The sequence below is a fragment of the Pan paniscus genome, chromosome 19 (assembly GCF_029289425.2).
Source record: "Pan paniscus chromosome 19, NHGRI_mPanPan1-v2.0_pri, whole genome shotgun sequence".
NCBI lineage: Eukaryota > Metazoa > Chordata > Mammalia > Primates > Hominidae > Pan > Pan paniscus.
In genome coordinates, this window is record NC_073268.2 from 57,987,472 (window position 1) to 58,004,743 (window position 17,272).

The 17,272-nt window shown below is 41.0% G+C and overlaps 1 non-coding gene and 1 pseudogene across 1 annotated transcript; both read right to left on the bottom strand.

Annotated features, from left to right (window-relative positions):
* LOC117976538 (coiled-coil domain-containing protein 144A-like) overlaps window positions 1-11,853 on the bottom strand; it is a 104,907-nt pseudogene extending 93,054 nt beyond the window's left edge.
* Window positions 10,138-10,245, bottom strand: LOC117976722 (U6 spliceosomal RNA). Its single transcript, XR_004667459.1, has one exon. It is a non-coding gene; the product is annotated as a U6 spliceosomal RNA (small nuclear RNA).
* Window positions 11,854-17,272: the final 5,419 nt, after the last annotated feature.

Sequence of the window (17,272 nt, forward strand, 5' to 3'; positions counted from 1 at the left end):
AGACTTTGTGATTCTAGTTTTATAAAGGCCAGCTCTTGAGATTATCCCGTCCCATCGCTAGAGTCTATCTGGACCCATCTCCTAGAGCACAATGGTCCAGTTAGTGCTGTGGAATACTGCATGATGCCATTTTTCCCCACCCTCCCCGTTACGTGGCAAACGTCTACAGAGATCACGCTTTCTCAGCACGTCAAATCATATGCCATCAGATCCTGTTCTGATGAACACAACATGAGGAAAACAAACGCAAGGACAAAGAACATCTAAAATGACAGAATCAAATTACCATGGAACTTTATTGTTTAAATATTCAAAAAGATATCCACCACTGTTTTATTCCAACTATATGACTAGTCTGGAAAAAGCAAAACTACTGAGACACCAAAAAGACCAATGGTTGCCAGAAACCAGTGGAGAGGAAGAGACGAAACAGTGGAGGACAGAGGATATTTAGGGCAGTGAAACTATTTTGTCTGTGATACTACAAGGGTATATACATGCCATCACACATTTGTCCAACACCGTAGAATGTACAACACCAAGAGTGAACCCTAACGTAGACTGTGGACCTTGGGGGTGATGTATCTGTAAAGGTAGATTCCTCAACTCTGATGAACTCCGATGGGGGGTACTGATAATGAGGGAGGCTATTCATATGTCAGGGGTCATGGGGAATATGGAAAATCTCTGTACCTTCTCAATTTTGCTGTGAATCTAAAACTGCTCAGAAAATAATATTATTAATTTTAAAGCACATACTCACTGAACTTGCTATTACCCTAAATTATAAAAAGACAGAGTCACCTTGAAAATTGCAAATCACTAAAGATCAAGGTAACAGAATATGAGTACTATCTCCCAAATTGAAGCATATAAAAACACATAAAGCAATTAATTTTAATTGTATACTTAGGCAAAAAAAATTCACAAAAATGATTGAATATCTGATCTTATTTCATAATTGTAAACAGGGATCTAGTACAATATGAATCAAAACTGGTCCATCCATGAAAATAAAATGAAAGACAATTTTTATTCTAATTTTAAATCAGAACTTATTATGCCTACTTTATCCCACAATTTTACTGAAAGGTTAATCAGATAAGAAGGACGGATTATAATTACTTAATATTGCCATAGTAACTTATGTACCAATACCTGTTAAGTATTCACCAAATGTCAAAACTGTAAGCAGCCTTGCTATTTAATATGAATGATGCAACTGAAACCAGTACCATGTTATGGTCTATCATATTATTTGCTATTATATTATATAAAATTTTAAGATAACACCAAAAATTTACTCAGGGGCATAGCTGCTGGGCAGCAAAGATTTCATATAGCAGGCATGAGACACCCATCCTTAGAAAGGCTTGCTTGCAAGGCTAGTCCTTGGCTGGTGTTTGGGACCTTGAATTTGGGAGGGTTCCCAGCATTCCCTAACTTAGAAGAAGGGAGTGGCTCACTGTGCCTAAACTGTTTGTGCAAATGTGGTTTACTATGAACAATTAATTTCCTCCTGGGAGTCTAGAGTTTTGTTACATGTGAGGGAGAGGAGAGGTTGCCTATGTGACTAGCCTCCATCGAAAACATGGGTGCTGAGCCTCTAATGAAACTCTGGTAAGGTAGACAACATTGCACATGTGTCGTCAAAATTTGAGGCTGGGGGAATTAAGCATATCCTGCTAGCTACACAGGAGATGACTCCTGTAGCTTGTGCCTGGCTTCCTCCAGACTTTGACACACGCACCTTTTCCTTTCTCGAATGTTGCTTTGTGTCTTTTTGCTGTATTAAATGTAATAAATGAAAGCCCCAAGTATGACTATCTGCTGAGTCCTGTGAGTCCTTCTCAGTGAATTACCAAACCTCAGTGAAGGGGGTCTTGGGAACCCCTGATACAATTGCATTATACAATTTTTTATTGTTTAAGTTGATGTGTTAATGTGACTACAATCAGAAGGTAATTTCACAGAATACCTTTCCCTAATCTGCTTATTTTTTATTTTTTGACATTTGCCTTGGAGATTCCTGTACTGCTATATCCACTGGACTAAAGGCATTAAAAATGCATGAAACAATGATGTCAGAAAGTAATTTTAAAAAGCAACAATCCTATTTTAACCCAATTAAAAATAGAAAATCTTAATGACTGACAATATATTCTACAGTATAAAAGTTTCTGGAACAAAAAATTATAAGATCACAGTCAATTTTCTCCCACTAGGTAGGATTTAATTCATTTTTATAATAATTGTGCAGCAGGCCAGGTGCAGTAGCACACATCTGTTGTTCCACCTACTCAGGAGGCTGAGGCAGAACGATTGCTTGAGGCTAGGAACTAAAGCTGCAGTGTGCTATAATCACACCCGTTCAAAAAAAAAAGTCCAGGCCGGGCGCGGCGGCTCACGCCTGTAATCCCAGCACTCTGGGAGGCCGAGGCGGGTGGATCACGAGGTCAGGAGATGGAGACCATCCTGGCTAACACGGTGAAACCCCGTCCCTACTAAAAATACAAAAATTTAGCCGGGCGCAGTGGCGGGCGCCTGTAATCCCAGCTACTCAGGAGGCTGAGGCAGGAGAATGGCGTGAACCCGGGAGGCGGAGCTTGCAGTGAGCCGAGATAGCGCCACTGCAGTCCCGCCTGGGTGGAAGAGCGAGACTCCGTCTCAACAACAACAACAAAAAAAGTCCAAAAAAACCCTGCAAATAGTGGAACTGATCAGTAAGGATCAACAGGACTTTTAACTTATCTGGCCGGGAGAAGAGACATCTTATGTATAGATGGTTAAAAATGTGGTAATCCAATTGACCACATATTCTAGTTAAATCACAGATGACCAATTTCTGAAGAAATGTAATACCAGAAAAGCACTTCACATTTAAACTATGTCAGATAAAACAATTTGTATTTGACAACCCAGAAGACACTTAAAATCTTGGCAGACCATCATCATTGTGTCATTGTGGTGCAGATATAAAGAAGTGCATTTGAAATGTGTTCTAATAGTATTTTCTTTAGGAATGGAATTCAAAAGGAAGCAGTAAAAGCAGAAATATCACAAGAGGGTAAATGAAAAGGGAACTGCACTAACAAAAGGAGTCAGGCACTGACTTTTCTCCTGATGTGACCAAAACCCCAAGTACTGAGAACTGCTATATTCAGCATTTCGCTTTATATTTTTCTCGAGGACATTATATTAGTTTCCTGCAATAAAATATTTTTTAAATGTCAGTTTGTCTAAACTGCTGGCCTGTAAACTATTTCTAATCAAAACCTGAAATTGTGTCACAACATGGCTGTATTATGATTCCATGTCAGAGGAAGGATATATACGTGCATCTGGTGGTGGCTTCCAGTTGTTGCTGTCAGATGTTTGTTTGGGAATGCATTCAGAAGAGCCTATCAAGGACTTGAGTACCAAACAAGCATTTCCACAAAAAAGCAGGTAAGAAAGACTACACTTTGCCTCACATATGACCTTAGGTTTAGACAATTCTAGGAAAATGGTGGTACATTAACTCACCAGTCTTGACCATTTTCCCTGATCCTGTACAGGGAGCTGCTGCAGTTACAATAGTTAGGTAGGATCTTGGTAGGTGTATTCTTCCACATTTGAACATCAGAAGTACTGATCACATAAACAGCGAACCCCACAACTCTATGATTGTTCTTTAGAAGACAGTGCCACTGAAGGCTTTTAAAAGCTTAACTCACTTTACTTTTTAGTAATCTTACTGGTTAGAATTGATACTCCCTCCTTGAAATTCTCACCTTTGTAACTTTTTGCAACATCACTTTATGATTCCTCTCCTCTTTTTCTTTAGCCACGGCTCAGGCTTCTTTCCTAATTCCTCTGGGAAATGCTGATATTCCCAGGGTTCTGTCACTGGCCCTCTGCTCATTCTATACCTTTCCCATCATGGACAAGCTCACTCAGATCTACAACTTTGCCTCAGTTATTCCAAGTCTGCAACTCCAACCTCAGAGTTCCATCTCCAGCCATAAAAATTTATCCAATTACCTACTGAAAATATCCCACATGGACATTTCAGTAAACTCAGCAATGCAGAGAAAACTGTTAGTCGTGACTGCTGACCTGCTGCTCTCCTCTATACACCTGAAAACTGCCTACTCCCTCATGTCCAGGTTAAATGCTAGGGCACAAGCCAGAAACCTGAGAATCATCTGAGATTTCTCCCTATCCCCTATCTTTTTACATTCAACAGTCACTAAATCATATTAACTGTACCTCTTTTCTGCATCTGCTTTATATTTCCACTGTGACACGTTTATTTTATGCTTATATTTCCTAGTTAAACATGGGCTCTTAAGTATTGGCTTTTATAGGGAAAAAACAACTATTAATGTTATTTCTTAAATGAAAAAAAAAGTTTAAGTAAAATAAATGAAAAAGGCATCATGCCAAGAAAAAGACCAACATTTTTAAATGAATAACTGAGCTCCTTAACCTTACTGATTTCACCATGGATGGGTGAAAACCTTACAACAGACTGACACTAGTCTAAGGACAGCACAAGGAAACTATAGCTCTGATAAATGCAAATGTTTCTTTTGTTTCCCTGTCTCTTTATGTGGTTATCTTCCAGCTGCTCTCCATATGAGGGGTCAGCAAACTACAGGCCATGGAGCAAATCCAGTCTGCCTTATAGTTTTGTAAATAAAGTTTTACCGGAGCTCAGTCATGTATATTTGCTTGCCTTTTTATGACTGTTTTCATACTTCAATGGTAGGGTTGAGTAGGAATGACAGACCACATGAAAAAGCCCTGTACAGAAAATGCTTGCCAATCCCTGCTTTATACCATAACCAGATTGCCCTAATACTCAAATCTAATCATGTGACTCCCCACTCCAATGAGTCCCTACAGTAAACATTGCTGTCTCCCTACCCAATAGCGATTCCCTGTTCTGTCTTGCTGGAGAAACACGCATCTATTTGGATATTTATCATGCCAATAGCCCTCCCCACTCCAAAAGAAGAAATGATTATTCTAAGCTCATCATAGTAATTACATTTGCTTCCCCAGTGCCTGGTTTAGGAATGAGCATGTGGTAGGACCCAGCCAATAAAATGTTACAGGAAGTCAACTGCACCCTTCTGAGTCTTCTCCCTAACTAAAAGAAACATGTAAAGATATTGTCGGTGAGACCACGATGTTTGGAGCTATTGCTAATTAGTCAGCCATGAAAACAGACATGAACAAAACACCGTGTTATCACTGAACCATCAAAACAACTCTGGTCCCTACTGTTTTAGCCACTGTTAGTTAGGTCATCTAGTACTTACAGCCCAAAGCATTCCACCTGGTAAATTTCCCATGGCCTACAGGAAAAGATCTACTCATTTCTTTCTTTTTTCTTTTCTTTTCTTTTCTTTTTTTTTTTTTTTTGAGACAGAGTCTTGCTCTGTCACCCAGGCTGGAGTGCAGTGGTGCGATCTTGGCTCACTGCAGCCTCTGCCTCCAAGGTTCAAGTGATTCTCCTGCCTCAGCCTCCTGAGTAGCTGGGACCGTAGGCATGCTCCACCACGTCCGGCTAATTTTTCATGTGTATTTTTAGTAGAGACAGGTTTCACCATGTTGGCCAGGATGGTCTCGATCTCCTGACCTTGTGATCTGCCCTCCTTGGCCTCCCAAAATGCTGGGATTATAGGCATAAGCCACCATGCCCGACCCGAGATCTACTCATTTCTATAGTATTAAAAAGTCTGGGCAGGGAGTGGTGGCTCACGTCTGTAATCCCAGCACTTGAGAGGCCGAGGTGGGTGGATCACTTGAGGTCAGGAGTTTGAGACCAGCCTGTCAAACGTGCCGAAACCCTGTCTCTACTGAAAATACAAAAATCAGCTGGGCATGGTGGCTCGCGCCTGTAATCCCAGCTACCTGGGAGGTTGAGGCACGAGAATCACTTGAACTTGGGAGGCGGAGGTTGCAGTGAGCCAAGAGCACGCCACTGCACTCCAGCCTGGGTGACAGAGTGAGACTTTGTCTCAAAAAAAAGTCTGTCATGAGCTTGCCTTAGGTATTCACTTCATTCCCAACCATTCACATCTCATATGTTTTGCACTGGCAAAACTGAACTGCTCATAAACCCTGCAAAGTTCACTCAAGCATCTTACTTTTGCACTCGCTGCTCCTTCTGCCAAACACACAATCTTCTGCCCACATCATCCTTCTGCCTCTTTACCTAGAAAAGTTCTACTCACTCTTCATGCTTACCTTAAATCTTACCCACCTTTTTACAGCTTTCATTCCTCATCACATACAGTGTCTGGCATATATTTAACATAATAAATGATCACTATACGGTTCCAGAGGGCATCTAACACAGTAGTAGGCACTGAATAAATAATTCATCAAATAATTAAAGTGACAATGATAATAACAAACTCCTGGGTTTTGTTGGTTTGTTTTTTTTCTTTTTTGAGACAGGGTCTCACTCTGTTACCCAGACACGAGTGCAGTGGCATGATCATAGCTCACTGTAGCCTCAAACACCCAGGCTCAAGCAATCCTCCCACCTCAGCCTCCCAAGTAGCTGGAAGTACAGGCACCTGGAACCATGCCCAGCTAATGTTTTATTGTTTTTTTAAAAAATTTAGTAGAGATGAGGTCTTGTCATGTTGCCCGGGCTGGTCTCGAACTTCTGGGCTCAAGTGATCCTCCCATCTCAGCCTCCCAAAGTGGTGAGATTACAGGCATGCACCACTGTGCTGGCCCCAACAGTATTTTTAAATGTCTGTATTCTGTAACATTAGAAAAAAAATGCTTAGTACTAAAAGACATTTGATAATTATTTGTTAAGTGGACAAATGAATAAATGATTTCCTTGAAAATTCTGTTGAAAAAAACACAGAAATTAAATAGAGAAAGCTCTATTCTATTATGAGCACCTCAAAGACCAAAACTATGTCTATTTCATGTTTGTCTCCCATAACGTGCAAAACCTAACTTAGAGAAGTTCTTTGATTAATATGTACTAAATTAAAGGTGTCCTCTTACAGTTCAGATAGTCCAATGCATTAGGCATCACATCTTGGAAGCACAGAAGCATTTTTTGTTATTGTGAAACATTTTTATACTTTCATTGTAATTTGTTGAGCCTAGAGTTGGGCTATTTGAATATTTATTATGATAATCTTTTGGCTAATGGTAACTGCATATCTTGTTCTAACAAAATTACTGTTAACATAGCAATTAACCAGCAGGTAGAAAAACACATCTTGTTCTAATGAAGTAAATATACCTCATTCGATTTCAAATTGGGGGAAAGTCAATAATAGTGACACCTTGTTGGTTTATAAGTATGTAACATGACCTGTTCTTCTCAACAAGGAATTGCTTTTCTGACTTCTGCACTCAGAAGGTATCTTTAAAAAATAATTTCCCATTAGTATTAGTGCACATTGGGTATGTTTGGCAGGGTTTTGTTTGTGTTTTTGTTTTTGTTTTTTTCTGAGACAGGGTCTCACTCTGTCATCCAGGTTGTGATCATGATCACAGCTCACTACAGCCTTGACTCCCAGGCTCAAGCGATCCTCCCATCTCAGTCTCCCAAGTAGCTGGGATTACAGGTGTGCACCAAAACACCCAGCTAATTTTGTATTTGTTTTTGTAGAGATGTGGTCTCACTATGTCACCCAGGCTGGTCTGGAACTTCCGGACACAAGCGATCCTCCCACCTAGGCCTCCCAACTTGCTGGGACTACAGGTGTGGGCAGCACACCTGGCCATTTCACAGTTCTTATTGCCATTTGTTTATGGTGCCAGAAAGGTATTGCTGAGTTTCCAGTTTTGAAACTAATTTCTTTTTTTTTAGTGACACAAATCACTATGTAATATAGTTAGCCTTTGAACAACACGGATTTGAACTGCAGGGGTCTACTTATGAGCAGATTTTCTCCCACCTCTGCCACCTGAGACAGCGAAGACCAATCTTCCTCTTCCTCCTTCTCCTTAGCCTGCTCAACTTGAAGACTATGATGAAGAGTTATAGAATGATCCACTTGCATTTAATGAACAGTAAGCATATTTTTTCTGCCTTATGATTTTCTTAACAGTTTATTTCCCTAGCTTCCTTTATTGTATGAATACAGCATATTAATACATATACCATACCAAACATATCTTAATTGACTGTTTATGTTATCAATAAGGCTGCTGGTCAACAGTTAGCTATTAGTAGTTACGTTCTTGGGGGAGTCAAAAGTTATACACAGATGTTTGACTGCAGAGGGAATCAAGCATCCCTAAATTCCACGTTGTTAAGGGTCAATTGTGATTGATATTCATTTACTAAACGTAAGTCATTTATTTTAAAAATTAAATAGAAGTTCCAATTCATAACAAGTCTAATTCATTATAATGTGACTATAAAGAAAACATACAACTTACTAACTTAAAAATATCTTTTTGTTGGCCAGGCGCGGTGGCTCACGCCTGTAATCCCAGCACTTTGGGAGGCCGAGGCGGATGGATCACGAGGTCAGGAGATCGAGACCATCCTGGCTAACACGGTGAAACCCCGTCTCTACTAAAAATACGAAAAATTAGCCAGGCGGGGTGGCGGGCGCCTGTAGTCCCAGCTACTCTGGAGGCTGAGGCAAGAGAATGGCATGAACCCCAGGGGGTGGAGACTGCAGTGAGCCGAGATCGTGCCACTGCACTCCAGCCTGGGCGACAGCGAGACTCCGTCTCAAAAAAAAAACAAAACTTTTTCTTATTTATACAAAAATATCACATAGGATTTTAGGGACCATAATTAAATTTTTTTCAGACCAGATTGTTTGAAAAAATAAATGACCTACAATTAACTTTTTAAATAATTGTGTCATCTAACCTACCAAGAAATCTAACCTATCAAAATAAAGATTTTTTAAAACTGCTCTTTCATGATCAAAACTTCCTTACTCTTACTTCTTTTTTACCTATGGTAGGACCACCAAAAATAATTCACTATCAGAAGTCTTACCTGGATTGTTATTTTGAGGAAGACTTTCAGGTGTCTGTTTTTCCTTATATTCAGGAACTAGTTGCTGAATGCTATGGATAAAAATGTAATAAATGAAATTACTATTTTAAAACAAATGAAAAATACCAAATATATTAAACTTTTAGAGTATTTCAAACAATATCAGAGTTAATATCAGAACTTTAATTATCCCATATACTTCAATTTGTGAGTTCTACCAACTTCTCTTTAAGCTTCTGAAGAAGAAAAAAAGATGAAGTACTCATGAATTGAAGGGAGTATATAGCTCAGTAAATTAACTCACATTAGCTTGGCATAATGGAAAGCGTCCTAGCTCTATTACCAGCAGCTATTTATTCTCTGACAAGTTGCTTCTCTTAGGCTCAATGTATTCTTCTAAAAAGCAAGGATTTTACTGCCTTATTTCACTAGGTTGTTAAAGATTTAACAAGAAAACGTTTTGTAAATGCTCAGAGAAACAGTGAAGCAATGAAATAATTTGTTCTTGAGCTTTATTGCGGAAATGGTTTTGGAATCACAAATAAAACCCAATGTGTATTTTTTCCAGAGGTTCTAATATTCAAATGTTGCAGTTTTCCAAAACAGTTATTAAGTTCTAGCTTTATTAGTTCTATTCTTTATGGCTTATAATTTGGGGCATCACAGCTAGTTCATAGTTTGTAACTAAATTTACTTATAAATATATTATTTCATCAAACTAGATAGCAACACTGTCCACTATTGCTGAGCTCATCAATCACGCCAAGGGGAGAAAGCTAATAGATGTCAAGACCTAGCTTGGACTACTGTTCCATACAGACTCAAACTCTGAATCAGCAGATCTTTGTTAGAAGGATGCTCAATCCCCATGTTCATCTCCAACTGACATGGAAAACAAAATTCTACTTTTTTTTTTCAGTTCCATGAAAGACAAGCAAGTTGACATTCTCTCATTTCTGAGATACATACTGACAATATATTTGCACACAACATCCCACGTGTTACTCAGCTCCATTGATCACCTTACTGCATATTTTTGTAGTGAAAAATCACAATTTTAATATTAGGTGATACCCAGTTTGCTTTGACTCACACTGCCTTTGGAACTAGTCAGCAAATAGTCAAATGAACTTCTAGTGACTGCGCAAAATATGGACCACTTCAAAAATCTGTGCATCATCCTTATGCAGGCAGGGGCCATGCTAATTTCTCTCCATTTTGTTCCAATTTTAGTATATGTTTGCTGCTGAAGCAAGTTTTGTTTGTTTGTTTGTTTTAGACTGAGTCTCGCTCTGTCACCCAGGCTGGAGTGCAGTGGCGCGATCCCGCCTCCCCGGTTCATGCCATTCTCCTGCCTTAGCCTCCTGAGTAGCTGGGACTACAGGCGCCCACCACCACGCCCGGCTATTTTTTTTGTATTTTTTAGTAGTGACGGGGTTTCACCGTGTTAGCCAGGATGCTCTCAATCACCTGACCTCGTGATCCGCCCACCTTAGCCTCCCAAATTGCTGGGATTACAGGCATGAGCCACTGCGCCCTGCCAAAGCTCTCATTTTATACATGGATATTCATGAGTCATGGATGAGACTTAGCTCTGTTAAATCCAACTAACATACTTGAGACTCAGAATTCTGGTGATGGCTTCCTGTCACAAATCTGGGAAAGGATAATATGGGACATTCCACGATCTAAGAAAAGGGTCCTCAGCATACAGATCTGGTAGCAATGAAAAAAGGAAACTCATCTCTTTCTGCAACATTATTTGAACTGAACCCCGAGGGCCTAAAGGATAATTTATCATGAAGGTCTTAGCTAAGTCTAGGCTGAGTCAAAAGCATAACAGGCGGGGTTTCACCATGTTGGTCAGGCTGGTCTCGAACTTCTGACCTCATGATCTGCCCTCCTCGGCCTCCCAAAGTGCTGGGATTACAGGCATGAGCCACCGAGCCCGGCCAACATGAAGTTCTTAAGGATGGAAGGAACCTGAGTGACAGTAGAATATGTCTGCTGTATAATAGGTATTCAGCTTATGTTTGATGAATAAATTGAGAAAATGGATAAACACAGTTGGGAAGTGCAATATTTTTAAAGAAAACTCCTGTAAAGTAGACCAACACTTTTGCAATAGTAATAATCATTTATATTTGATCCCGTCTCACTAAGAGGCCTGGGCCCCTGACCCCTCTGACGTTTCCCCATCCCGGGTGCCGTGGGGCCTGCGGGCACCAGAAAGCCAGTGTCCCCGACAGGACGGCGCGCCCGCATCCTTCGCCTGGCCATTACCTCTTCTTCCTATCCCTCTTGTCCACGCCAGTGTCTCCAGGAGCCAAGACGTGCTCCACCCCAGGGACGTCGCCCGACCGGGCAGCTCTGTGGAGCTCGCCAAGATCTTCCAGGTGGACGTCGTGCTGGGGCTGGTCTAAGGCGCCCTCACCGTGCTTGCTCTCGCTGCCGACGCTGTTTTTCCACCAGCTGTAGGAGAAGCCCGAGGACCACTGGTCCCCCGGGTAGCCCAAGTACCACTGGTCCTCCTGGCTTCTGACGCTACGGGTCTTCCTCGTGGCGTAGACTGCCGGCTTCGGAGACCCCTCAGCCCCTCCCCGCTTTTCTCCACCCCAGGAGGCCATCAGTAGCGAGCTACTGCCTCGGCCACAACCTCCCAGCAGGATAGCCCGCGGTTTCCAATCTGCGAAAGGAGGACCGCCAAGCCAGAAATGCCAAGCCAAGCGATCACTGCCACGCCAAGCCAAGCGACCACCGCCAAGCCAACAGCCACCACAAAGCCTCGTGGGTAAGGCCAAGCCAATCCGTTACAGACCAGTGCGCCTGCCCACCTGTGACGTCACGGAACCTGTGACTTCACTGCATCTGCAGCTCCAGCCTCCCAGAAAAAGACTCCTTGGCCTGCAGGTGGCGCTGCAGCTCCAGCGCCAACCGGGGCTGGCTGGTCCTCCCTCGGAGTTTTCGGGGTGGCGGCGCCCAGCCTGCCTGTCATGAGTGCCGCTTCACAGACTCTATCTCAAAAACAAAACCAAAAACAACAACAACAAAAAACGGTGTTGGAAGTTCTAGCTAGTGCAAAAAGGCACGGAAAAAAAATAAATGGCATGCAGATTGGAAAGGAAGACATAAAACTGCCTTTATTTGCAGATGACATGATTGCTTAGAAAATCCCAAAGTGTTTGTTTACATGCAGGTTTAGCTAAGTCTCAGGATACAAAGTCAGCATACAAAAGTCAATTGCTGTCCCATATACCGATTGAACAATTGGATTTGGTAATAAGAAAAACAATACCAATTGCGACAGCACCAAAACAAAAACAAAAACAAACGACTAAGGTCTAAATCTGACTAGATATGTGCAGAAGGTAGAGCTGTCAGGGTGGTTGAGGGCATGGGCTCTGGAGCTGCCTGCCTGGCCTTGCCTCTTGCCTTTCCTGCTCATAAGCCATGTGTCTCAGTTTCCTCCTGCAGAGTGCATCCACCTCACAGGACCTCTGTGAGGGTCCAACAAGTCCATACATGAAAAATGCCCAGAATGGTAAACAGTAAATACATACAGTAAATATGAAAAAAATGCATTCACATAATCAAGCACAAATTAGCTATTTAAGCACAGCTCATCAAGTTTACGCTTGCAGAGTAGGCCCAGCCATGCCTCAGGAATTGCTGTGTGGTGACCTCCCTCCACAGGGACATGCAGCACCCAGTCCTGCAGCGGCTGTCCTGGTGGGCACGCTGGCACTCAGTGAGCAACACCCCTCACAGATTACATGGCCTCGTAAAGACACAGCAGCCCTAGGGACACATGTTATGGCCATTTTTATGACAGCGATGTCACATATCATCCCTCACCTAATTCCTTTTCTGGGGAGTCACTCGCACCTGCAATTGGGCTGGCTAAGATGCTCTCCTTACAAGGTGGCTGAGAAAGAACACTTTCTAATAACTGGGGAAGACTATAGAGCTTCACTTTTAAAGATTTCATCATCTCACATCAGTCAGAACGGCTATTGATAAAAAGTCAAAAAGTAACAGATGCTGACAAGGCTGTGGAGAAAAGGGAATACACTTTTGGTGGAAATGTAAATTAGTTCAGCTACTGTGGAAAGCAATTTGGAGATTTCTCAAAGAACTTAAAACAGAACTACCATTTGACCCAGCAATTCCATTACTAGGTATATATCCAAAAGAAAAGAAATTGTTCTACCAAAAACACATGCACACTTATGTTCATCACAGTGCTAGTCACAATAGCAAAGACATGAAATCAACCTAGGTGTCCATCAACAGTAGACTGGATAAAGGGCCGGGCGCAGTGGCTCACGCCTGTAATCCCAGCCCTTTGGGAGGCTGAGGCGAGTGTATCACCTGAAGTCAGGAGTTCGAGACCAGCCTGGTCAACAGGGTGAAACCCCGTCTCTACTAAAAAACTACAAAAAATTAGCTGGGTGTGGTGGTGTGTGCCAGTAATCCCAGCTACTCGGGAGGCTGAGGCAGGAGAATCTCTTGAAACCAGAAGGCGGAGGTTGCAGTGCACTGAGATTGTGCCACTGTACTCCAGCCTGGGCAACAAGAGCAAAACTCCATCTCAAAAAAAAAAAGAATCCAGAGATCTGACATTCCTTTGAGCCACCACTCCAAAATGGTTTCTCACCTACTCACTCCAACAAAATTGCTCTTATCAAAGCACAAACCATGTTCACATTGTTAAATTATTAATTAAAGCATAATTCCCCAGCCTTTGTCTTAATTTATGTATCAGCAGCATTTGACACAGTCGATCTCTCCCTCGTTTTTGCAAAACTTTCTTTGATAGAATTCCAGGACACTTAACCTACTTTCCCCAACATTTTTGATAATTACTCCTGGTCATTTTTTGCTGGTTTCTTCTCATCTTTACTACTTTTTTAATGTTAGAGAACCACTAGGCTCAGGACTTGGACTTATCTTTCTTATCTTTGCTTTCTTACTAATTTTTATGCTTTAATTCCCTGATATTTCATATTACACCTCAACACTAGACTACACCCAACACTGTCTGACTTCTTCACTTGGGTATCATTTAGGAATCTCAAAATGAATGTCCACATGGAGTCACCAGTACTCCCCAAACTTGGTCTTCCACTTTCTGTTTAGTGGCAACTCCCATTTTATAATTTCTCAGCTGAATATTCTTGGTATCCCCTTTTAGTTCTCTCTATATCTGTCTGGTTCTCATTCCCTCTCTATCTCTCCATCACATACACACACACACATTTTCAGATCTGATGTGTATGGAAAACCTGCCAGCTTTACCTTTAAAGTGCAATAATTCCAAACGGTGTTTTCAAATTCACCTTCCCTCCCTCACCACTTATATTTCCTTCACAAGGTCAGTACTTCCCTCACAAGTTAAAAATCTCTACTGCAGAGATTTATTGGGGAGATAATGAGAACTATTATACATTCTTTTTTTTTTTTTTTTTTTTTTTTGAGATGGAGTCTCACTGTTGCCCAGGCTGGAGTGCAGAGTGGTACAATCTCGGCTCTCTGCAACCTCTGCCTCCTGGGTTCAAGCAACTCTCCTGCCTCAGCCTCCCTAGTAGCTGGGATTACAGGCACGTGCCACCACACTTGGCTCATTTTTGTATTTTTAGTAGAGACAGTGTTTTATCATGTTGGCCAGGCTGGTCTGACCAACATAATGAAACACTGTCTCTACTAAAAATACAAAATTAGCCGGGCGTGGTGGCGGGCACCTGTAATCCCAGCTACTTGGGAGGCTGAGGCAGGAGAGTTGCTTGAACCCAGGAGGCGGAGGTTGTGGTGAGCCGATATCGCGCCATTGCACTCTAGGCAGGGCAAAAAGAGCGAAACTCTGTCTCAAAAAAAAAAAAATGAGTTTTTGATACATGTATTAAATGTAAGCGAATAACAAACAGCATAAAAAATGAACTTTTGGGGGGATATTATGGGATGCAAAACAAGTACTGAGAGCAGTATGAGGAATAAAACTCTCATCCTGGCTTGGTGTGGGCAGAATCTCACAGTCTGAGAACAGCCCCAGTAAGCGGCAGTGGTAGGGCCCCTCCGTACAAAAACTGTTCTCAAATTGAAGTCTCAGTAAAAAAAATATATAAATAAATAAAAAATAAATAAATACTACCAAACCTCAACACAAAATGATTAGTTCATCATTTGATATACCCTGTGACCTTATAACATGTACAATTGTGTTATCATTCTATAAGGTTTATCATTTGTTAATTTTAAAACCAGAATAATTTCAAACTTGAAATAAGTCCCTTGAAGAAATAAATTTCAAAATGCAACCCCCTAACTATCTATATCTTTATCATCTATATCTGTGTTAGGCCATTTTTTGTATTGCAAAAGCAAAGGCATCCTTCTAGACATTCTAAATTTTATAGAATCACACAAATATTGACACAATGGTGATAGGCGAAGGTAGACATTAATATTATTTGGAAAACAGTTTCATTTATACTATTATGAGCAAATTATTAGAATTGGGCTAGAGAAATATGAAGTCACCTAGGGAATGATTGTATACACAGTGCTTTTCACTGACGAAACCATCTCATAATTTCTGTTGTATATTTTTACTACAATGATAAATTATTGGTTTGAGTTTTGATGTGTTCATTAAATATAGGTTAATGTTACTGTCTTTTGCCAGGTTATACAAATTGTTTCCATTTTGCGTTTGTTTTGTTTCTCACTTTTATTGTTCTAATAGGAATTTATTTTAGGTAAACACAAGTATTTCATTAGAGAAATTTTGACATGTCCCAGGTTTGTTTTTTTTGAGATGGAGTTTTGCTCTTCTCCCCCAGGCTAGAGTGCAATGGCGCAATCTTGGCTCACTGCAACCTCCACCTCTCAGGTTCAAGCCATTCTCCTGCCTCAGCCTCCCAAATAGCTGGGATTACAGGCATGAGCCACCGTGCCTGGACGACATGTCCCAGGTTTATCTGATCTACAAAACATACACATAAAATCAGAGGAAAGAAAATGTGCAATTGATGTCACACATCAGGGATACCAATAAGGGTCACAGTGACATATTTTACCTCCAATTTGTGGGCAAAGGTGCCAGTAAATTCTGATAACAGGCAGCAATACTTTGTCTACATTCCTATTAAAAATCGTTAAGTTCTTTTAAAAGCTGGGAAGTGGCATGGTTGGGGGGATGTATAATACAAAGCTGTAACTCATGAAAATTAGCTATAAATCTAGGCTATGACAGGAGCAGCAAGAGTAGATGTAGCTTTTTTAAAAACTGTACTTGAAAATTATTTCATCATCATCTATAGCTCCTTTAAAATAATATTTAGTTGGCATATGTCTTAATAAAGGGCAGAAGTATAGTCAAAATAATTTTTATATAAGGTAATATATGTTAATACATATGGTTTATTCTTGTTCATTTTGCTTCAGGCTGTCTCAGAATTGTGAAATAGGTAAGTGAATGATAGAAATATTCTCATAGTTAAAACTTAGAATGATTATCCCTTCAAAAGTTAGAATATTACCTTACTTTCGGTTTCAAAGGTAAAGATAATATATCCATATACACTTGAATTTTACTTTGAAGAGTAGGGACCAATATGTCTCCACACATATTTTATTTTTTTTTTTTTATTTTTTATTTTTTTTTGAGACGGAGTCTCGCTTTGTCACCCAGGCTGGAGTGCAGTGGCTCGACCTCGGCTCACTGCAAGCTCCGCCTCCCGGGTTCACGCCATTCTCCTGCCTCAGCCTCTCCGAGTAGCTGGGACTACAGGCGCCCGCCACCACGCCCGGCTAATTTTTTGTATTTTTTAGTAGAGACGGGGTTTCACCGTGGTCTCGAACTCCTGACCTCGTGATCCACCCACCTCAGCCTCCCAAAGTGCTGGGATTATAGCCACCAGGCCTGGCCTGTCACTACTTTTCTGTAATTTTTGGCATAATATCTACCTTGACTTATGTTAGGGTAAAAAATGAGTGATAATTCAAAAGTGTAGAGAGATGAAGTAGCAGGCCCCATGCTTTGACATTAAGAAGAATGGGGTTAAGTGTGAGGCTTCTGTGAATTGTCTGATCTATCTAGATACCAGTGATAATGACCTAGAGGCACGTTGTCCAATAGCCACACATGGCTACTACATTTAAATTTAAATTAATTACAATAATATAAAAATTTGGTTAGTCACACTAGCTACCTTTCAACTTCTCAAAAGCCACATGTGGGTAGTGGTTAGCACATTTCGTAGCAGAGAGAACATTTCCAAC